The 25,547-nt window shown below is 37.3% G+C and overlaps 1 protein-coding gene across 1 annotated transcript in view; it reads left to right on the forward strand.

Annotated features, from left to right (window-relative positions):
* WNT8A (Wnt family member 8A) overlaps positions 1 to 25,547 on the forward strand; it is a 44,389-nt gene that overhangs the window by 6,521 nt on the left and 12,321 nt on the right. The gene's annotated exons all lie outside the window — the stretch shown is intronic.

Genomic DNA, 25,547 nt, shown 5'->3' on the forward strand with positions numbered 1-25,547 from the left:
AGCGAGATCATCAGCTATAAGACTAAGTTGTTTTGGTTTCTTGATTAAATTCCTATAGTCAACAAGATATTTTTTCCACAGTCAGAACTTTTATGGTTTAAAAAAAAGAATTAATATCCCTTCTCCTCTTCCCTCTCCCTATATCCATGTAAGAGAAAGAAAAAATTAGAGATTCTGTGAGATTATGGCCTTCACAAAACCATGGGCTTTCTGCTGCCCCTTAAGCCAGAAATCCAGGGAAGAAAGTCTTTACCATTTGGCATGCACTACCTCTTCTCAGAGACCTTATGCTCTGGGACCTTCCTACCATTTGACCAGGCAGGCTCCTTCTCAGACTCCTTTCATTAGGACCACACCTTCAGTGGCAAACTGACAGCCCAGATATTTGCAGATTGCAGATTGTAGTCAAACTACAACTATATTTTTGCCGAACGTTTACACTTGACTGCTCTTCTCTGCTTAAGACAAGGGTATAATGATTTGCAGAAGCATTTACTGTTTTCCCAATCACCGAGCTCATCAGCAGAGGCGCTCTGAAGCCTGAAGCCTCATACCCTTACTTTAGGACTGTAGAGTGAGAGAGAAACTAAACTGTGTACACAGGGGAGATGTGTTATAGTTACTATTCATGTGTCTCATCATCCCTGTTAGAGTACACTGTATCCCAAATAAGTATCCTGCCAAAAATATTGTAAAAACACTAGTTGAAGAAGAAATGGCCCTTAGTAAAGCCAAATTTGTTATTTTTAATAAAGTTTTGTTATTTGTTTCTTATTTGCTTTATATGTAGTGTTTTCCTCCACTTGAATACTTTGATGCTGCTTACTCATTATATACTTAAAAATATTAATTGAGCACCTAGCATGTGCCAGGTACTATGCTAAGTGTTGTGGACACACTGGACATAATTCTTGCCTTGTGGTGAACACAGTGTAGTTATGCCCTTCGCATGGCAGGCTCCCATTCATTGTTCAAGAAGACTTTGTTCAGTTTAAGTGTCCTAAATTTAAGTGTCATTGACATTTCATTTCAAAAGTTATGTAATTAATTACTTCTTAGGCAAAATTATTTTTAATGGAAATAAAATAGAGTCTCTTAGTCTTATGTTTTAAGATTAATTATGCACATTTCTTTATAAATCCAGACTTAATAGGTAACAGATGTATCTGTTTAAGTGTCACTTTACCTAGGCAACTTCTGTGACCTCACTGAGGTTGAATAAGGTCCTTCTTTTCTGAGCCCCTGTCGTCTTACCCAAATATCATATTGGCAACCTCCCCAAAACTGAAGGGCTACATCCTTAATAAGAGATTAAGAAAAAAAAACCTGGCTTATGGAAGGAAAGGGTAAGGATACCTGACTCTCTCCACCTTAACTGTGGATGGAGTAGTGAAAAGAAAAAAAGAAAACTCCCTTCTGAGAATTCCTAAACAAGTTTGTAGGCATATTGTAGGGGGCCACAATTTCACACTACCTGTGTGACCCAGAAAATCTTGAGCTGAAAACTATAAAGATGATCACTTTCATGCCCCAGGCACCTTGTACAAGCATAAATGAATCCTCTTTTAAAATCCTACAGGTAAGATTCCAAGAAATATGACCTTATAATAAAATATTACTAAAAATACAAGGAAATAATGAACTTCAAAATAATACCTGCAATGACTGCAAGTATACTAGTTATCAGATACCATATGCAAAGAAAATATATGTGTTATATTGTGATATAATAAGAAATATGTATTTGGTCTTTGTCCACAGTTCCTGGCACAGAGCTCCCAAAACCCTTGTAATCTCCTGAGTGATAAGGATAAGAGAAGTATATTTTCTTATTCATAACTGCATCCTTTTCCATCACCCGTGAGTTTATGCTAATGATGTGATATAGGGCGGGGTCCTTATAGCCTCAGGATGGGGCTGATGCCAGAAAGACTAAATGTTTAAAAGGTTGCAAATTTCAGCCCCACACCTGACTTCCTGTGAAGGGAGGGGAGCTAGAAGTTACACTCTGTAAAAACTCTTGAACATCAAGTTTTGATGAACTTCTGGGTTGGTGAATGCGTCAATGAGCTGGAACAGTGGTACACCCCAAACTCCTAAGGAACAAAAGCTCTTAAGTTCAGGACCCTTCTGAACCTCACCCTGTGTACCTCATCTGGCTGTTCATTTGCATCCTTTATAATATCCTTTATAATAAAGAAATAGAAAGTAAAGTGTTTCCCTCGGTTCTGTGAGCCATTATTAGAAAATTATAGAACCTGAGAAGAGGGTCATGGGAACCCCTGATCTGTACCCAATTCAGACAAAAGTATGGGTAACTCAGGGACCTATTACTTGTTATTGGTACCTGAAGAGGCTGGGGCAGTCCTATTGGACTCAGCCTTTAGCCTGTAGGGTCTGTACTATCTCCTGGTTGTTAGTATCAGAATCAACTAAAATTGTAGGACACTCAATTGGTGTTCATACAGGAGTAGAGAATTGTTTGATGTGGAAAACCCACATATTTGGTGTCAGAAGTGTTATGAGTAGAGAAACAGTGTTTCTCCTTTGGCGTGTTTAGTATTTTTAAAGGAATTAAAGGAAATAAAGATAATAAAGGTATAAGAAACTATCAAAATTGATGAAGCAGATTTGAAAAAGAACTTACAGAAATAAAGAATACAATAATTGAGAAGTAGAAACTCAAAGGACCGATTAACCATCAATTTGAAATCTAGAGGGAGAATTGGTTAACTGAAAGATCACCTGAAGAGTTTTCAAGACGTAACACAGAGAGACAAAGAAATAAAATATATGAGAGGTCGAGATACATGGAGGATAGGGTAAGAAGAGTCAACAAATGTCTAATTAAAATTATAGAAGGAGATAGTAATATGAAGGAAGGCAGTATTCAAAGAAATAATAGCTGCACATTTTTCAGAATAGATGGTAAATATCCTAAATTCGGGAAGACCAAAAATTGCCACACTGAAAAACTACAATGAAATTCATACTTGGTCAGCTCACAGTGAAAGTTCATGACATCAGAGTAAAAGGTGATCTTAAAATTAGGCAGCAAGAAAAGATAGATTAATCTTCAAAGAAATGACAAATTGGCTGGCAGCTGACTTTTCAACAGCAACAAGAGAAGTCAGAAGACATTGTAATGTATCTTCAAAATGTTAAGAGAAAATTGCCGTCAACTCCAAATCCAGTGAAATGACATTTTAAGGAAGACAGCAAAATGAAAATATTTTCAGATAAACAATATAAGAACTGAAAAATTATATACAATTCACATTTTAAAAAAGAATTTACTTGGTGCAGCCACTAGAGAGGACAGTATGGAGGTTCCTTAAAAAACTAAAAGAAGACTTACCATATGATCCAGCAATCCCACTCCTGGACATACATCTGGAGAAAACTGTAATTCAAAAAGATATGCACACCCCAATGTCCATAGCAGCACTATTGACTATAGGCAAGACATGAAAACAACCTAAATGTCCATGACAAATGAATGGATAAAGAAGATGTGGGGTGTATGTATATATACACACAGACACACAGACACACAAACACAGACACACAAACACACACACACACACACACACACACGAATATTACTCAGCCATAAAAAAGAATGAAATAATGCCATTTGCAGCAACATGGATGGACCTATAGATTATCATATTAAGTGAAATAAGACAGAGAAAGACAAATACCATATGATATCATTTATATGTGGAATCTAAAAAGATGATACAAATAAACTTATTTATAAAACAGAAATAGACTCACAGACATAGAAAACAAACTGCGGTTACCAAAGGGGAGGGGAGAGGAGGAATAAATTGGGAGTTTGGGATTAACATACACACATTATTATATATAAAATAGATTAAAAAAACACAAGGGCATACTACTGTATAGCACAGGAAGCTATATTCAATTTCTCGTATAAGCTATAATGGAAAAGAATATGAAAAAATATGTATGTATATATATGTATAACTGGATCACTTTGCTGTACACCTGAAACTAACATTATAAATCAACTACACATCAATAAAAAATAAAATTAAAAACAAATAAAAAAAGAACTTACTATCAATAGATGTTCATAAAAGGGCATGCCAAAGGATATACATAGGAAAAAAAGAAAGTAATCCTAGAAGGAAGCTCCAAAATGCAAGAAGTATAGATGACCAAAGAAAACTGTAAACATTCTATAAATCTAAATAAACATTGGCTGTCCAAAATAATAGCAATATTGTCTAAATTCAAATATTACTGGATGATTTTACATATGTTGGGAGACTGTGAATGGAGTTAAAATATTATAAGGCTTTGTGTTGTTTAGAGGAGGCTAAATATGTTGTTGAATTAAATATGCATGTCAAAATTTCTATATAATATCTAAAGTAAGTACACAGTAACAGTGTGTATAACTTCTAGTGTATTAGAGGGGATAAAATTAAATAGGGGAAACTTAATCCCAAAAAATGGATAAGAAATTTTAAAAGCAGGATGAATAGTTTAAAAAATTGGCAGAAAATATTTGAATAACAATCAGTGTAAATATATTAACTACTCATTTAAAAGGCAGAAAATGTCTAACTAAATTTTTTAAATGCAGCAAAATTCTGTTTACTGCAAACATACTTAAAACATAAGAACACAGAAAGGTTAAACTTTTCAAAAAAGATTTAAAATATATGTATATAATATATATACCTACACACATATATATACACAACACACACAGATATATATAAAGAGAGAGAGACTACTTTAATATAAACATACTTTAAACTTCATCAGTGTCACTCATATCCAATGAAATGTGTGCACATAGGCATTGAAAGACATGTACAAAAAAATGTGCATATCTGCATTTTTCATAATGGCAAAAAATGGAAACTCAGGTAGCTATCAATGATAGACTAATGAATGATAAGTGAATTTTGGTATATTTATACTATATACTATACTACAATGAAAATGAACAAACCACAGCTACAAGCAACAACATGATGAATGCCACAAAAATAATTTAAATGAAAGAAGCTAGACACAAACACATACTGTAGGATTCCATATTTCAAAAGCAGGGAAAACTAAACTACAATTTTAGAGTTCAGGATTGTAGTTAAGGAGGGAAGACTTTGGGAGAAAGAAAGAGTCATTGATTGAGAGAGGAGTCATAAGGAAACATTCTCCATCTTAGCCTAGGACGTGATTGCATGCGTATAGTCACTTAGAAACTATTCATCTAGCTGTCTTCTTATGATTTTCATGCTTCTCCATGAATATTTTGTATTTCAAAAAATTTTAAATAAAAATTAGCTCCCTGTTTTTTTAGATTAAATCTAAATGTAAGTGTTTTTCAAAAAAAAAAAGCAAAACTAAACCATCGTGTTTAAGCATACATGTTGAGGTAGAAAAACTATTTTTTTAAAAAAGGCACAAAAGTGATTAACATAGAAGTCATGGTAGTTGTTCCTTTGGGGAGGAGGAGCAAGGTGTCTGGGTACTAAACAAAGTTCTATTTTTTTGACATGAGTAGTAGTTGCACGGATGTTTGTAATAAATTGTTATTGAGCTGTGTATATTCTTTGTTTTGTGCATTCCTCTATATGAATATTTCACAATAAAATACTTTGAAGCAAGTTTCAAAAAAGATAATGTAGTAGAATGTCTTCATGACTCTTAAAACACAAACTCTCTCACCATAAGGAATTGATCAATTCATCTGCATCATATTTGACACCATAAAAAGAGTAAAAACTCAAGCCAAAGAGGTGGCAAAGTTTGTTAGAAAGCATTCAACCCAAAAAGGACTATTATCCACATTATATAAATAACTCCCAGAAATTAAATAAACAATTTTCAAAACATAATCCAGTATAAAGTTGCACCAAAAGAAACCTTTTTTATAGGTTCTGCACATATGAGGAAATCCAAATGGCCAATAAATGTACAAATAATATACAACCATATTAATAACTGGGGAAAGCAAACTAAAATGAAATACGACTATACATCCACCACAATACACCCATAAGAATGGCTGAAATTAATAAGTCTGGAAATACTAAGTGTTAGCAAGGATGTGGAGCAATACAATCTCTCATTCATGATAGTAGGAAAATAATTTGGTATTATGCACTAAAGTTGAAGACCAAAAAACTCTGCCCAAGCAGTTTGACTTCTGAGTATATGCCCTCAATAACTATGTGCACAAAGGTATCAGAATACATGTGCAAAAATGTTAACAGTGCATTGATTGTAATAGCCAACACAAAATTCCAGCTACAGAATAATGGACCATACAATGAAATATATACAGCAGTGAAAAATGAGTGAACTACAGATAAAAAGCCTGTAAGTGGCCTCTTTGGGAATGAGAAAAAGGATAATTCCCTAGGCAGATGAATTAGAAAATGACAGCCCAGTGAGCCCACAGCCTAGCAGCAGACACAGCTTTTGTACCCAAGGAAAAGGTCTCACCCTCCAGGAGGAAATCTCCCTCTGCTAGGCAAGGACCTTTGTGCAGTGCTCAGTTTGCAACAGTGCTGGGAGCCCTACCAAGGACCTTCCAAAGCTTTGTAATACTCTACTTCTCACACTGGGTGGAGTGTACATGGGGTTTGTTTTTCATAATCATTCTTCAAGTTGTTTCTGTATTTATATATTATGTATTTTTATATTATATACTATATTTTACATAGATGTTGTGCACAGTTTTTTAAATGTTAAAATATTTAGCCATGTGATGAAATGCAGTACCACTGTACCCAACACAGACCTTTGCCAGCACTTCAGTGCCATTCCTCCTCTGTGTTCAATCTAAAATCAAAGAGTTCTGAAGGATATTAGAATGATGCTTTTCTTAACCTCTTGTAGCTCTTTTCAGAGTTAGGGCAAGTTACTCATGTGCAGGAAAACAGGATTCCTCATCTTTCAGCCCCTATCCCTATCTTAAATAAGAGGTTTTGTCTGTTTTCTCATCCAGGATTTATACATAGTGGTAAGAACTAAATGTGCAAACCACTAGAAGTTGGTGGGCACCTGTAGTCCAAGAAATTTCCCTAAAACCTGAAGAGTAATTTCATTATAAGGGATCTGGCATGTCCGATTTCATCGGACCTGACCTGAGAGGAAGCAGAGAGACAGATGAACTCGGAAAGTTCTTTGCCAGCCCAGGAGTCTTGGATTCTGAGATGCTGCAGCTCTGAGATCTTGACTCTTCCAAAGAAGCTCAAGACCTTTTTTTTTTTCTTTTCGGTAGGACAGAAGACTGAAACATCTCTCCTAGCTTCCAAGCAGTCCTGCCATCTTCAGAAGGGGTCATTGGGGTCCACCAATCCAAGCCCCAAATCATAAAGAGAAAGTTTTGCTTATTAAATGGAAGCTCTTCCCACACTTCCAGACCCAAGAAATGCTTGGCCTCAGCCAACTATAAAGTTGGATCAAACCAAGTCCTCACAAAGGGACTGAAGGATGATCTAATTCACAGCACAACCCTTTTTTTAAACTGTTTTTTTCAAATACAAAAATAATATATAATCATTGGGAAAATTAAAAAAATTTAGAAGAATAAAGAATAAAGAGCAAAATTTTCTCTGTATGCCCTAATCTTATTCCACTCTCTAAAAGTAAACTTTGTGAAGTATACCCTCCCACAACTCTTTTTATACATTTATTAAATGCACACACTCACACAATTACTTTTCTTAACATAAATGGGATCATACTACAATGTTCTATATTTTTACATATAGTATTTACACATAATATTCCATATTAATCTTTTCATATTAGTAAATTTAAGCTATTTCCAGTTTTCTTTATTAATAACAGTACAATAAGTGTATACTTATGTGTATATTTGTGTACAGAAGATTCCTAGAAACAAAATTGCCAAGTTACAGAATAACGCATTTAATAGAAAAACAAGGTCCTACTGTATAGCACAGGGAACTATATTCAGTAGCCTATAATGAAAAAGAATATGAAAAGGAATATATGCGCGTGTGTGTGTGTATGTATAACTGAATGTATGCTGTACACCAGAAATTAACACTACATTGTAAACTGACTATACTTCAATTAAAAAAAGAGTAATGTATTTCAAATTTGATAGACACTACCAAAACTACCTGTGAAGAGGCTTTGTAAACAGTATAGAAAAATGCCTATTTGCTTCAACTTTCACCAATAGATATTATGTGTATATATATTTTTTGCCAGTTTGATGAGCAAAAACAGTGGCACAACTGAGGTTGAGTATATGCTTCCTGGCCAGTGGTTTTTTTTTTTTTTTTTTTTTTTTTTCAGTGAATTAGTTATCCATATCCATTGCCTATTTTTCTGCTTGCAACTTCCTCATTTTGATCATAATAGTAGCTCCTATATATTGAGCACTTGGCTGTGTGCCAGTCACTGCACTAGGTGGTTTAAAATGATTTTTTTCTTGAAACAACCATTTTACAGATGAGAAATATGAAAAACATGGAGATGAAATTCAAACCCTTTTTTACTGGCCTCTTTTACTCTAAAGGCTCCACTTTCTCCACCATACCACTATACCAAAAAGCCTTATTTTACTAAAATATGTAAACCCCAAAGGGAAGCAACTCACCCAGACACTCACAGTCTCACAGCTAGGACACTCGTCTCAATCCGGACCACTGGTGGGCTTTTTCCTGGTCTTCCCAGAAAACAAACATGAAAACTGCCAAAAGGCTTGTTCGGGCAAATGTATCAGACTCAGCTGCCTGCTATCTGTGTCCTTAAAGATAAAGAGCCAGCAGGACAAGGGTCGAAGATAAATAAAATAGAAACACCAAGAAACATGGAGACCTTGGCCCCATTCCATCCATATCACAGTCAAGGCAGAGGGCTGATGGCCCTGCAGGTCAGCCCTAGGGACTGGTATGGTTTTCAGCCAACTCCCAGCACCTACTTGCCGTGCTGAAGTGTTTTTTAAAACTCTGAGGCTGAATGAACTATTAATCACAAGCAGGAGTAGAAAATAGTTTGAGGTTCTGCTCTTTATAAAATCAAAATGTTTATTTTATAATCCTTTTATTAATGAATGAAAAGTGTCCCTAAGACTTCTACCTCTATTTTTCTCAGATATGATTAACCTAATGAGAAATACTATAGGAAATATGATTTTCTGATTTTATTGTTCATATTGACAATAATCCTCTAAAGAAAAGGAGGATGGGGTAAATTAAGTTCAAGAAATTTCCAAAATCCCTTCTTTCACAAAACATTAATTAAATGTCATTGTAATGAGTTGGTAAAAGCTTGATACTGGGCACATGAATATGCATTAAACTATTCTTTATACTTTTGTATAATGAAACTTTTCCAATAATAAAAAGTTTATGAAAAAAAAAAAGGCCTATGTGCCAGATACTGGGCTGGGCCCTGGAGGTCAGCAATGACTAGACCATAGTTCCTGTTCTTTTGAGGAGCAATAATCTCTTCCATTATCCTGTTAACATGTTACATGTTACAAAGTACTTTCATATGTATCATCTGATTCATCCTGTAAACATAATTGCATATTCAACCTGGAAGCCTCCTACATTTTATACTTCCTTTTCTTTCTGATCTTTCTTTGTTTTCCATGATAAATCTAATCTAGTGAGGGCCAGGTCTCCAACAGTTTGGACCGTGGGTGAAAGAGGGAGGGGTGAAAGAAATAGGGAAAAGACCTTTATCCTATGGGTAAGGAGCTGGGTGGAGTTAGTTTCAGGATGCTTCAGATAATATTATCGGAATCTTGTATCACCCTTTTAAACACTTTGGGTGAGCCTTGCACTCACAAAAATCATCCCTTGAGTTTAGGCTGATACTCCTATTTTAAGACTGTTAAACTGGGTCGCAGAAAAACAGCTACTTTCCCAGGATTCGATAGCAAAATGGAGTAAAATTTCTTACCTTTGACTCCCAGAATCTCATTCCATGAAGCTCAGCCATGAATGGCAAAGGACTAATGCTTTCAACTAAATTATGTTTTAAATCATATTGATTACCCACTCCACAGGGCGGCATTTATGTTTGGAAGGCTGTCACCCTCAACTCTCCCAGTCCACAGAATATGTTCTGATTCAATTCTCTTTTAGAAGTTTCTCCCCACTAATTTTTCCCCATGTGGTTGTAGGGTCCTATACATGTATACAAATGTCCTAACTTAACCAGTTAGCCCTGAAAATTTTCAGAGTTCAGATAAACTGGGAATACCCTCTCGCTTCTTTGTTGTCTAATTAACTGTATGAAAAGGAGCATGAGTTTATGCTCAAAGACTAGATAAGCACTCACCTATTATCCCTATTGCACCCACAATTACTTTGTCCTCCCAGCCTCAGTTTCCCTATTTGCACACAGCCTAGAATCAGCTGCTTCCTCCCTCCTTCCTAGGAAGTTTAGACAGATTCCAATATAAAAGCAGAGCCAATAGCTCTCCAAGTTCTTTTAGAGACACAGATAATCGATTCCTTATTAAAAGATCTACAGGAGCCACTGTAATGCAGTCAACACAATTTCCCAGAATGGACCTAGAATAAAAGGCAATAGACAGAGGTGAGGTGGCTGGAAAGATGCCCCAGTTCCTCCCATCATCACCCCTCCAGCTTTGTGGGGGAGCTATAGAAGCAATCAGCTTGACTCACAGATGGCACTGTTGCTCCCAGGCCAAAGAGCATTAAGAAGTGATATGCTGCTTGGCCCCATAGTCGGTGCATGACAAGCATTATGGGATATATATGTTACAGGACTGGCTGGCTTTTCCCTCAGCCCTTCATAGTCTAGCATCTGCCTATCTCACTCGTGTTCTCATTGCTGAGAATTCTAGTCACTGACAAAGGGTTGGGGGTAAACGGCCAGACTAGAAGACACCCCTGCAGCCCCAGGGAGAAGAGCTGGCTCAAGTTGCAGGATATCTAATTGCTTGAGAAGGGAAACCTGAGATTGTCCCCAGTGGCTCTAAGCATTTCTGTAAGCATCGCCTGTTTTCAGCAACTCCCTGTGCCATGCTGCCAAAAGATTTGGTGGAGCGAGGTGAATAGCCAGAGCGAAAAGCTCCCATTATCCCTAAAACAAACCCACTTCACTTCCCAGCCTCTGGGAGAACACCAAGTAAGGAGAAGAGCAACCAATGAGGTGTGGGTTGAAAGCATTACCTCATTAGGGTGAGCCCCCATTGGCTGAAATTACTCTGGGCAAGGCTTTCACCGAAGTAAATTAACCCTTGTCAGAAATACACACCCTTTCCTCCCTTGCTGCTCGTTATTTTCAAATTAAGAAACAAGGTGGATGGGGAACAACAGACCTTTCCCTAATGTTATTCATAAGCATACACAGTTATATAATGGTTATGAGAAGGTTTAGATCTCCTCTCCCCAAAAATTATTATCCAATGCCTTTCAGACAAAAAAAGGAGCCACCTCCAACAGAATAATAAGGGAAAGTCAGAGAGGATGAGGCAAAGCGAATGAATTATCAGTCTTGTTCTAAACCTGCAGTGGAAGTCTCAGAGGGACAAAGACCAAAAAGAATAATAAAAATCAAAACACCTTGGGACATATTGGCAAGAAACTGACTTGTTTTGCAATTTAATTTTTAAAGTTATCCTCATAGGTACAGCCTCCATTTTTAGTGAAAACTGCTCCCCCTCAAAAATCCTGTGTTTTTTTTTTCAAATAAGTATCAGCAACAAATTTCTAGCTTATGAATTCAATCCTATAATGAATAAAGCTCTCAGTAAACCTGCCTTCCTGCTGTCAAAGCCCCATACTTGACAGAACCAAGAACAAGCTATTTTCTTTTTAATGTGTGCTTCAGAAACTGTTTGGATTCAGTGATTAAAGGGAAAAGAAAGCACGTCTCCTACAACAGACTTGTTGCTATCTCATAGAAGTTCATCCTCACCTAAGTGATGATTTGCAAAAAAGGCATGAAAACAACTCTAATTTCAAATATTGAGAGATGAATATTTGAGAACGTAGTTCTATTCCCATATTATAGGCAGAGGCTATTTGAGAACATAATTACATCTTTTACTCTAAATTGATTTAAATTTAAAATCGACAGCATATAGGGGGCAAATTTGTTGTGGTTTGTTGTTCTCCTAAGGGCTTTAAAGCAGCTATTTTTTAGTGAGTAGGCTAAACCAATGACTGGTTTACTTTTGCTACAATATAACTCATACTCAAGACTCCTGCTTTGTGGTCAGACCTATTTTGAGCCCAGCTCAGACTGCAGCCAGCAGGTTCCAATCATGTTAGAATCTATGGCAAAGTCTTCAAACTGGAATTCTACAGCAGCAATTTAACCACATTTAAAATAGGGCTAAAATAACCAAAATCTTCTGGAGAGAACGGATTTTGACTTGGGGATATCCTTGAGAATAAATTATGCAGACAAAAGGATCTTGAAAAAAAATGATTATTCACTTTGGTGGTCATGTCCCAGGTGCCCTGTAAAGCCTTTATCTGTGACATCTTCACTTGTTAAGCTGACGTTTATTCAGTGCTTCTAAATGCCTGGTGCCATTATTATAAAGATGTGTCAAACTCCTCTTGATTTAAGTTTGGCTCCCATCACTACCAGCAATAAACTATAAGAGATAGCTCAGTGTTCCCTTATGCAAGTTTCCTTAATAATTTTTACCATTTGTTGAGCACCTACTGTATGCCAGATAATTTCCCCAAATTTTCTTTCTTTTTTCACAGAGCCCACATTGTCTCAATGAGTTTTCTACCATTCCCTAGGCCAAAAAGTATATATATCTAACAGCTCCATTTATTAAATAATTCAGTCAAAACAAGAAGCATTTATATACTAACAACTTAGTAGTTGTTTGAAAAAAATACTTGTAAATTAAAAGAAAAATATTATTTTTATTTTCCTCTTAAATAACCACCATTACTTATTAATGGGATGTGTGCACCCATTACACACCACCAACTTCTTAACCACTTTGAACACTGCCACCCTCATCTGGTGTTCCATGCTGATCTTCACATGGTACTTGCTTTTTATCATACTGAAAACCCAGTTTTGTGAAGATACAACATAAGGCATCAAGACCTGTAGCACAATCTAATGTTGAAACTCTTAACTACCTCTGGTACCAAACATATGTGAGTGTGTTTCCCTCAAAATTTTGAAATATCCAGTGGTAGTACTCATGTGAATTCACTGCAGAGCCTTAGGGTGCCTCAACACAGTTTGGGAACCATAGAAATATACAATTTTATTTCATCCTCACAACAGTTCTGCATCCAGGTACTAATCCAATTTTATAGACCTGGGAATTGAGGCTGAGGACAGTTAAATAATTTACAAAGTTCATATAACTAGTAAGTATTGGCACTGGAATCTAAACCTAGTTTTGCTTGACTCAACACCCACATGCTTTTCCTGTTGGCCATGCTACTACCTCTCTTACTACCTTTGCAGGATACTAGAGTCACAGAGCTGGAAGGTAACTCAGGGATGATCTAGCCCCAGAACTCTGGTTTTACAGATGAGAAAACCCATGCCTGAGAAGGGAAATGATTTGACCAAGATGCACATTGCTTAAAGGCAGAGCTGGAGCCCAGGTCCCAGACTCCTGGACCAGTGCTCTTTCCATTCCATCAGCCTAACTCCCTATTAGATGAGTGTAAGAGGAAGGAGAAAGTGTCCCTAAGAAGTATCTGCCCCATAAGAATGTTGGGGTTCACGTATCTGCTCAGATGCAAAAGATGTCTGCCCTCCACAGATCAGAGGATGCTGTCAGGAAAGGAGAAGGTAACTCTTTCCATCCTACTGCCCACTTGACAGTTTCAGAAGAAGCAGGGGAAAGAGAAAATATCTTAATTTTCTCTCTGCTAGAAATATGTTTCAGAACAGGAAGTTCTGGATTTAATTTTTTTTGTCAGTGCAGACATAAAACTATTTCTTGGCCAAGCATTCATGTTCCCCTCTTTTGCACACTCCTCCGGAATACATCTCACACCCTTCTTCTATAGAAACCAAAAACTGAAAGTACTCATTCAGGAGTAGATAGCAGGGTCAGGACGATGACGATGATGACAATGATATTCAACCGACACTGGACATGTACTGTGTGCTCCAGGCCAGGCACTGTGTTGAGGGCTTTACACTTACTATTTATTTTCTTATTATATTTTAAAATAAATTGTTTTAAAATATAATATATACATGGAAATAGCATAAACCATATATGTAAAGTATATATGTATATGTGTCTATATTTATACCAATAATTATAAAGCAAACACCTATGTAACCATCACTCGGAACAAAACACAAAACATTGTCAGCACCTCAGAAGCTCCTCCCCGTCACAGCCCCTACCTTCCTTTCAGAGGTGACTTCTGTCTTGACTTTTATAATCATTATTTCTTCATTTTACTTTATGAATTTACCAACTGTTGACACAGCCATAAATAAAGTATGGTTTAGACCATTAACAGCTTACCTCCAGGGCCCAGCCCTCACTCCAGGCTTCTCTGTGGTCTCCAGGCTGCTGCTCAGCATTTCTACTCAGACTGCGCATCCCGTCTTCTTGGCAGGTTCTCTACTTCCCGAATCCCTTATTCAATTCCTTCTTAAGAAACAGTGCCTGGGAAGTCAAAAGTAAAACTGCATATGTGAAATTGTTTTATTGTATCCTCAAATTTGATACATAGTTTGGCTCAGAATTCAATTCTAGGTTAGAAATCGATTTCTAGGGGATGTTTGAAAGCATTTATCCAATGTCTTTTCTAATGTGATTTTGAGACTTCTGGGATGCCATTCTTATTCCTGTCCCTTTGTGGGTGCCCTGTGTTTCCTGTCCAGGCACTTTCAGGATCTTTTCTGTAGTTTGGGAGTGACAGATGCTGTGCAGCACTATCCAGATGCCCCTTCAGGAATGCAGGATTTACTCCCCCAGCTTCTGGGAATGCTGCCATGACCCTCAGCTGTCAGCCCTCTTTGGAGAATGCCTTGGCGGAAGAAAACCTCCAGGACCAGCCTGTACCGAACAATCGACAACATGGTTGGGGACGGGGTGAAGGCCCAGCTCCCTCACCTCAACTAGCAACAATTCTGAAGACCCATCCCAGATCTAGGGCTCCCCGTGAGAGGTCAACTGAGGTCTTCACTGTTCTGCACCACAGCCCAACTTCTTCCTCTGCCCAGTCCTGTTTCCTTCCCCTTCATTCCTCAGGTGTTGATCTGAGAGCATGCTCATCAATGTCCTGCCTAACACCCTCCATCTCAGAGTTTCTTCCCAGAAAACCCAACTTGCAACTACAACATGCCTTGCTGTGGGTCTTATTTGCCTTCATCATGCTGAACAATCAATAGGCCCCATATTATTGCTAATGTTTACTTCCACTGTGAATATGGTGGCATACCCATTTCATAGAGGCACAAACTCAGGCTATGGAAGTGAAATAACTTGCACAACAAGGTCACAGGTAGTAACAGGTAATACAACAGGTAGTAAGTAGCAGAAATGGGATTTGAAACCAGGTCTGTCTTATTGTAAAACCGTGCAGTGTTAATTTCTGGAGTGGCTGTGGGAGTTTGGGGTATACACACTGAGTTCCAGGCTTTCTTAGGAAGGAAAGAAGAGCAGACAGGGGCCAAGAACACAGCATGAACACAGTTATCTTTATTCTCTCAGAGCAAGCCACTTTGTTCCCATGGGAGAAAACTGATTCTGCCTGCTGCAATGGCCACTATGCCTTCAGATACCATGGCATCCATTCAAATAAAAACTGAGTGTACCTCTACATGAGAGGTTCTGATAAATATTGGGACAGGAGCAACTGGCAAAAAAAATATAGTGAAGTGAGGAAACCGGTTCTGTCTGGTGTGTTTCCCTTATGACAAAGATTCCGTGTTAAATTTTATTGCCAGCAAAGCTCATGTAACTTTAGGAAGATTCCTTCTATCTGGGCCTCAATTTTTCCTCTGTAAAAATTAAAGAATTAAAATAACCATGGCCTTTAAAAACCTCATGAATAATCACTATTGAATACCTATTACCAAGATATACCTTCACTCAACAAATATTTGTTGAATGCCTGATACGAGCTAGGCACAGTTATAGGCACATACAGAATACGCAGTTCTAGGGATATATAAGTGAACAAAACAAATGAAAATCCTGGGGCTGAAGGACCTGACACTGCAGCAGGACACTTACTCAGTGCTTATGTTGTGCCAAGCAGGGGTCCGAGCACTTTAGACATAACTCATTTAACCTTAGTAACAGCTCTATGAGGTAGGTACTATTAACATCATTCCCATTATACAGATAAAAACGGGGGTAGGAACATCGCACTGTACTAGAAAGTTAAGAGCTGAGATGTGAATCCAGGCATTCTGGCTTCAGGATCTAAGCTCTCATGTTATGCCACCACTAATTCTGTAAAAGTCCAATGGAACTAATTTCAAATTTATTGGTTTTTAAATTCTTGCCAAAAGATGACCTTGTAAAGCTAACATAAAAAGCCACTTCAGTACAGTATGTACCTAGAAGATTTACAACACCAAAGAAAAACATTTTCTATCATATGTTAATAGAAATTGAGAGACAGAAATCACTTTTCATAGCCAAGTAAAATTCTAAATACAAGGTGGGGAGGGTATAGCTCTAGTGGTAGAGTGCAGTGCCTAGTATGCAGGAGGTCCTGGGTTCAGTCCTCAATATCTCCATTAAATAAATAGAAAGTTAAATAAGCCTAATTACCTCCCTGCCAAAAAAGGAATTAAAAAATAATTGAAGTTTTTTTTTAAGTTCTAAATAGAAATGATAACATTTCATTCCAGTATGACTGTAGAGGCTATACTTAAAATGAATATAGTGCCAGCTGAGAGCTTTAAGACATTTATTTTTCTTACAAAATTTCTTATTTTTGGTTTACATATTCCTTGAAACAATCTGATAATTAGGAATAATCATCTTCACTTTGTTTTGTAGGTGACAACTAATAATTATAATACAGATCTTCCTCAACTTACAATGGGGTTATTTCCCAATAAACCCATTATAAGTTGAAAATGCTGTAAATCAAAAATGTATTTAGTGCATCTCGCCTACCAAACAGTATAGCTTAGCCTAACCTACCTTAAATGTGCTCAGAACACTTACATTCACCTACAGCTGGGCAAAATCATCTGACACAAAGAGCATTTTACAATAAGGGCTGATGAGCTCTAGTAGTTTTCTGGTGGCATCTTTAGGATTTTCTATATATAGTATCATGTCATCTGCAAACAGTGACCATTTTACTTCTTCCTTTCCAATTTGGATTTCTTTCATTTGTTTTTCTTCTCTGATTGCTGTGGCTAGGACTTTCAAACTATGTTGAATAGAAGCAGTGAGAGTGGACAGTCCTGTCTTGTTATTGATCTTAGAGGGTATGTTTTCAGCTTTTCACCACTGAATATGATGTTAGCTGTGGGTTTGTCATATATGGCCTTTATTATGTTGAGGTATGTTCCCTCTATACCCACTTTCTTATCTACTGCTTTTAAAAAATATCTTCAGGAATCTGCATCAGTCCCTGCTGGTCCCAAGCTCAGGAAGAACCTTTGTCTATTTCCTTTGACTTTCCTCTTAGTTTCAAGCAGGATTTTAAGCCTGTATCCTCCTGCCTATTGCCCCTTTCTCTTCTTCCTCTCTCTTTTGTTTTCTCTGGGAAAGCAGAGTTTGCAGGGCAAACAGGGTGATAGTTAATTAGGAATTGAGAGTGAATGATTTCATCTCTAAAAATCTAAGAACACTTACTTCCAGTTCTGAATTGTCAAAACAGATATCCAGAGGGTAAAGCAGTATCCATTACATCCCATTGTAGGCAAGAGCTGGTCTCTGAGTAGGGAGGCTGCTCCTGAAAAGTGTGATTTCAGAGCCAGGGATGGCTTTGACTGCCCTCTCCCCACCAAATATCTTTTCTTCCTACCAATTCAAACCAGTAATTCCATCATCAGAGTTTCACTCCTGCAACTTAAGCCAAACAAAGGCTTTACTTTTAAGTGAATTCCCCTTGCAAAGGGGATGAATCTTTCCAAATGAATGACTTTCTCAGAAACTCTAACCACTTCCCTGCTTGCCAGTGCACTCATCCTGGTCTGTGTGTACACAGTTCAGGCTCACACACTCATGAAGTTGTTGGAGACCCAGCTATTCAACAGTCGAGACTTCCTCTGCATACACTCCCTTTTGTGTCCCCCATAGGCTGGGGATATCTCTCCATCGGCTCCCGTTATGGGGCTACATGAGAGCAGCATCCCACAGAATAAAATCTAAACTGTGCTTGTGAAGACCTGTCTGATTTGCTAAAGGGCTCTAGGGGACTGGGCCTTGGTCAGTTCGTTCATGGGTATATTTCCAGCATCTAATCTGGTGCCTGGTACACAGAGGTGCTCAAAAACACTTCCGTTCATCAGCTAACTGATTCAACTCTTTCTACATGCATTTATCACCCCAGACTTCCTGGTTAGAACACTTCACTCACAGACATCAATCATTCCCTGACCTTGCACATACACTCAATGATCAGAATTGTCTGCTGTGCCTTTGTTCTTGTGCCTTTTACTCTGGAACCCCCCTACCTTGATCTCCATCCACCCAGTCTACCCATATTTCCAGGTCCTTTCAAGTCCTATTTCTACCACAAGCCTTCCTGAGTACTCCAGCCCACGAAGGCTCTTCCTTTGCCACACAGCTACTATATTCGTCTCTCAGCTGGCACTCCACCTCCTAGCTTAAATTGTCCTGGGATTCCACACCGCCCTGGTACTGCAACCTTACTCTTTATCCATCCCCCTTCTTCTTTTGCTAGTGTCACTTCACTGAGGATCTGTATTTGGCCTTCTGCTCTTTTCTCTCAATTCCTTCTCTCTGATGCTTCATACAGCCTCACAGCTTCAACTATTTCCTCTCCACAGCAGACTCACAAATCTAGACCTTCAAAAGTCTGTCCTCTCTCCAAAGCTCCTGAGCCTAATTTCCAACTACCAACCAAATATTTCCAATGGGCTCTTCTACCATCGCCTTCTCACCAAGTGGAGCCCTGACTTCCCAGGTGATACCCTCACCCTTCTCCCCAGTCACACAGGCTAGAAAATGCCAAGATTTAGGTAGGGATCAAGGATGAGGGAGAAAGGTTAAGTACTGTCAACTAAAAAAGTTAATCAATAATCAATCTAAGAAAGAAATGGAAAATTTTATTCAACTCACACTGAGGATTATAACCCAGGAGAGTCTCTCAGATAGCTCTGAGAACTGTTCTGAAGAGGTAAGGGGGCAGATCAGTATATACCTTATTTTGGTTAAGGGGATACACACAGTCAAACACACATCTCAGTAGAAGGTTGCTGCTAGCCATGAGGAACATCTTACTTGATAGTTTTAGTGCTTTTCTAAGTATAGGAAGATGCAAGAATCCAGGTTTATAAAAATTTCTCCTGAAAATTTCTAAGTCTCTGAAGGCCTGTTTTTCCAGATCACAGAGTGCCTTATCCTGATCTTCACCCTGAATTCATTTCAGAGTATATTGTAGGTCAGCAGCTGCAGTGGCTAATAACTTGATTCTTGCAGAACCTGATGGTGGGCAGCATTCTTTACCTTACAATCCCTTCTCTTTTGCTTGTAATCTCAACCAAGGTTCTGGAGGCATTTCATGTCCAATTTGTCCCACGGCACTAGGAATGCTCATGTCCAGGTCAGGCAAGGATTTCATTGATAGGCCACTTAATGTGCTATTACTGGACTAGGCCCTGTTAACAGTAGCCAAAAACATGTGGACCACCTGTCTTACTGGTGGTCAACAAAATTATTCCCTCTTGTTGCTTCTTCCCATATCTAGAGTTATGCTATCACAGTCATTGATCTTATAGAACTATATAATTGATCAATTGTTTCAAGTCGCCTAATCATCATTAATTTTATCTGAGGCTCAGTCCCACATTTGGAAACGCAAGAAACAGTAACAGTATAAAATAGGCAAAATACAAGTAATACAGCCAATAACATTAATAAGGTCATAATTAAATATTTCAGCTAAGAACTTTCATTAGGTGTGGCCCAGTATCTACCCAGGTCATCTGACCAATCTGTTCTGCACCAATCACTATGTTGAGGGAAATGATATACTGGCATTGTACATAAAGTTTACTAAAACTATCCGCCCATACAAGGCAAGTGGTTGGTCATAATGACCCCTTATAGAATGGAAAAAGGAATATTATCTTCTAAGGAGTTATGTGGCTGGCACCAGAAGAAAAGTTGATATTTACAGTTGAGTAGGTATTTCTGTCACTGGGGACGTCTTGTTAATGCATAATGAAGATGTACAATGCACACTAGAAGGGAGGAAGAAGGCCCAAATGAGCAGAAAAATATTTTATGTTTAAATATTCTTTGGTCTTGCCTTAATATGTGAATTTTATTTCATCTATACCAAGACATAGTCAGTTCTTCTTGAGAAGATCTCTCAATCTTTCTGTCCCACCCCCACCAATTCATTTCCACACAACAGCCAGAATGATCATCTTAAAAAGTGAGTTAGACTCCCCTGATTTCCCATACATACACTTGCAGTCCTGCAATGACTTCCCACTGCACCTAAAACAAAGGGCTCATGTGATGTGGCTCCTGCTGCTCCCCTCACCTTTCTCAGCTTTCTCTCTCCCAGACTCAAGATCTCAGAGCATTTGCCCTTGGGGTCCTCTTCTAGAGACCCTCTCCCTATACCCTTTGCATGCCTGACTTCTTGTTTTTAAAAACCTGCTTCCACTTTCAGCCCAACTCCTAAGTACTTTGAGAAATATCAGAGGGATACTTATTATCTCAGAAATACAATGTCACACTTGAGTTTGTGTCTGGAGTAACCTGTGTCCTCCTCTCTACCCAGTTCCTGTTTGTCCTTCAAAGCCCTGTCAATATCACCTCCTCTCTGAAGCTAAGCCCACTGAAACCACTCCTGCTATGAATCCCACAGAACTTAGGGTCAGATCCATCATTCAGTGCTTATCAGATCCTCTCCTTATTTCAGTATTGTCAATTTAAAAAAATGTTTTATGTATATTATTTTATTTTCCAGATTTAAATTTCTTCTGAAAGCAAGGACTATTCTTGAGATCCTAAATTGCAGCAAGCTTATTATACAAATTTACATTTGTACAGCCTTTTAAAATATCTTTTGATGGCTTAAAGACTTAAATATAAGACAAGACATGATAAATCTCCTAGAAGAGAACATAGGCAAAACATTCTCTGATATAAATCTTAGCAATGTTCTCCTAGGGCAGTCTACCCAGGCAATAGAAATAAGAGCAAAAATAAGCAAATGAGACCTAATTAAACTTAATAAGTTTTTGTACAGTAAAGGAAACCATAAGCAAAATAAAACGACAACGTATGGAAGGGGAGAAAATATTTGCAAATGATGTAACTGACAAAGGCTTAATTTCCAGAATATATAAATAGCTAATAAAAATTAATAACAAAAAAACAAACAACCCATACCAAAAATGGGCAGAAGACCTAAATAAGCAAGTCTCCAATGAAGACACACAAATGGCCAATAGGCACGTGAAAAAAATGCTCATTATCACTAATTATCAGAGAAATCAAAATCAAACCTATAATGAGGTATCACCTCACACCAGTCAGAATGGCCATCATTAAAAAGTCCATGAATGATAAATGCTGGAGAGTGTGTGGAAGAAAAAGGAACCCTCCTACACTGCTGGTGGGAATGTAGTTTGGTGCAGCCATTATAGAAAACAGTATGGAGATTCCTCAAAAAAAATAAAAATAGACTTACCATATGATCCAGCAATCCCACTGCTGGGTATATATCCAGAGGGAACTCTAATTTGAAAAGATACATGCACCCCAAAGTTCACAGAAGCACTATATACAATAGCCAAGACATGGAAGCAAATGTCCATCCACAGATGACTGGATAAAGAAGTTGAGGTATATTTATACAATGGAATACTACCCAGCCATAAGAAGAATTTAAAAATGCCATTTGCAACAACATAAATGGACCTAGAGATCATCATTCTAAGTGAAGTAAGCCAGAAAGAGAAAGAAAAATACCATAGGATATCACTCATATGTGTAACCTAAAAAATAAATAAATAAATAAAAGGACACTATGAACTCGTCTACAAAATAGAAACAGACTCACAGACATAGTAAACAATCTGATGGTTATCAGGGAAAGGGGGTGAGAAGGGATAAATTTGGGAGTTTGAGATTTACAATTTTTAGCCACTGTATATAAAAATAGATTTTTAAAAGTTTCTTCTGTATAAAAAATAAATAAAATAAAATACCTTTTGAAAAGCTAATGAATATATTTTTTAAATTGTAATGATTTTAATGTGTAATAATAATTCACATTGAAAATCAAAACCGTATAAAAAGATTGGAAAAGTCTGCCTCTCATCTTGCCCACATTTACCCATATCCTACTGACATCATCTTTGAGCCTATAGGAAACCACTTTAGTTTCTTATGTATTAGTTCTGTTTCTTTATGACAATATGGAAAATATTAATATATACTCTTCTTACACCTTATATTAATACAAAAGGTACACACTCTTCACCTGGCTCTGTACCTCAATTTTTATTTAGCAGACACTTTCCAAAACAGTACATAGAGAAGAGGTATTACCAGTTACTGTTCTAGGGCTGTAGAGTATACCATTGTGTGGATAGTTTATTTCACCTATTCCATGTTGCTGTGTTATTTCTATCTTTTGCTATTATAAACAGTGCTCCAATGAATAATCTTATACACATGTCATTTAATACTTGGGAAGTTGTGTCTGCAGATAGAGTCCCACAAGTGGAATTCTGAATCAATGGGTAAATGCATCTATAATTTTCGCCACTATCTTCAGATTCCCTTTCTCAGGGTTTATGGCATTTTGCATTCCCTTCAGCAATGGAAATCAGTTTTAGTATTTCTCCACAGCCATGCTAACATATTATGTTATCTAACTTTTGGATTCTCGCTAGTCTGATTGGTGAAAAATGGTATCTCAGTGTAGTTTCTACTTGCATTCCTTTTATTATGACTGAGCTTAAGGATTTTTTCATATATTGAAGGGCCATTTTTATTTCTTGGTCTATGAATGCTCTATTCATGTTCTTTGTCAATTTTTCTATTGAGTTGTGAACTAGTTTCTAGGCTCACTCCATATTAGGTAGATTAACCTTTCTCTGTTAATTGTAAATCTTTTCCCCCAACTTTTCATTTGACTTTTGATTTTTTTTATGGTACAGTGAATTATTCCTGAGGAATAAATAAATTACCAAAATTGAAGAAGAGGTAGAAAACCTTTATAGATCAATGACCATTGAAGAAATTACAAGTTTTCAAAGCTCTATTTTAAAGAGGGCACCAAGTTCAGAGAGTTTTACTGGTGAGTTCTATCAAAATTTCATGGAACAAATAATCTTATTACTGTTGTTGTTGTTGTTGTTGTTGTTATTATTATTATTAACTGTGGTTTAAAAAAACATAGTATCAAAGGAATGAGAAGACAAGCCACAGACTGGAAGAAATATTTGCAAAAGACAAATCTGATAAAAGACTTTTATCCTAAATATGCAAAGAACTCTTAAACTCAACAATGAGAAAACAAAAATTCAACTAAAATGGGCTACAGACCTTAACAGACACCTCACCAAGGAAGATATATAGATGGCAAGTAAGCACATGAAAAGAATGCTCCACATCAGTATATCAACAGGGAAGTGCAAATTAAAACAACAATGTGGTACCACTACACACCTGTTAGAAGGGCCAAAATCCAAAATGCTGACAACACCAAATACTGGCAAAGATGTGGAGCAACAGGAACTCTCGTTCATTGCTGGTGGGAATGCAAAATGGTACAGTCACTTTGGAAAACAGTTTGACTGCTTCATACAAAAGTAAACACACCCTTCCATATGATCCAGCAATCATGCTCCTTGGTATTTACCCAAACAATTTGAAGACTTATGTTCTCACAAAAACCTGGACAAACATGTTTATAGCAGCTTCATTCATAATTGCCAAAACTTGGAAGCAACCAAGATATTCTTCAGCAGGTGAATGGATAAATAAATTGTGGCACATCCAGACAATGGAATATTATTCAGTTCTGAAAAGAAATAAGCTATCAAGCCATGAAAAGACATAAAGGAATCTTACTAGGTGAAAGAAGCCAATCTGAAAAGACTACATACTTTATGATTCTAACTATATGACACTCTGGAAAAAGCAAAACCATAGAGACAGTAAAAATATCAGTGGTTGCCAGGGTTGGGTGGGAGGGTTAGGGAGGAGATAGGGATGAAGAGGCAGAGCACAGAGGATATTTAGGGCAGTGAAAATACTCTGTGTGATACCACATTGATGGGTACATGTCATTATACATTTGTCCAAACCCACAGAATGCACAAGAGTGAACCCTTAGGTAAACTATGGACTTTGAGTGATTATGATGGGTCAGTGTAGGGAAAGATGTACCATTCTGGCGAGTAATGTTGATAATGGGGGCAGTTACACATGTGAGAGGACAGAAGGTAGGTAGGTTAAATGACTCATTAGGAAGCAGATTAGAGTTTCATGTTCCCTCCTCAATCCAGCAGAAGACTGGAGATTTTCTCTCTGGTAGCTGAATCAGACAGATTCTAAGCTCAGGGAGACCAGACACAAACCAGGAGCAAGCCATTAAATAAGTCTGAATGGTGAGAGTTCATAGTGATTCCCCATGTGGTTCCCAGAATTCTGATGGATTGAAAGACTTCTTTCCAGAGAAAGTGACCAGCCCTAGAGAAAAGACTTAAAAGATATTGATGCTTGGGGTTCCCTGGTGAACTAGCTAGGAGACTACCTTATACTATAAAGTGAAGTACATCATTCAACAAGCCTCATCCAGGTACAAATAGTTTCCTACCAGCTTTGTAGCTCTTTATTATTAAGTATGAATGAATAACCTAGCATCACCAGATTTTTGAGACAGGCTTTAATATAATAGAAAAAAAAGGAACTTTAAAGAAGAAAAAATGCAGGAAACAAAAGAAAACTTTTAAAAAGTTATATCCTCAAAGAGGAGAAGATACTGCAATCTTGAAACAAGAACAGAGTATAATTTTTAGAATAAATAAATATTCAAAGAATACAAGAAAACTCTTTGGTATTAAACATTTGATGCAGAAATAAAAAGAATTTAATATAAAGGTTAGAAGACAAAGCTGAGGAATTCTTCTAGATAATAAAACAATGACAACAAAAATTTTTTACAATAGAAAACAGGAAAGAAGAGATAAAATGAGAGGATTGGTTTCAGGAGGCTCAGTAACCATCCCTGCCCCATCACACACACAAACAACTAATTGTAGAGAAAGAAAACAAAGTGAAGGGGAAGAAATGATCAAAGAAATATAGGAGATAGTTTACCAGTCTAAAAAGACATGTTTACAGATTAAAAGAGTCCATGAGTACTAATCATAAGAAATGAAAAGCT

This window comes from Camelus ferus, chromosome 3 (genome assembly GCF_009834535.1).
Source record: "Camelus ferus isolate YT-003-E chromosome 3, BCGSAC_Cfer_1.0, whole genome shotgun sequence".
Lineage (NCBI taxonomy): Eukaryota > Metazoa > Chordata > Mammalia > Artiodactyla > Camelidae > Camelus > Camelus ferus.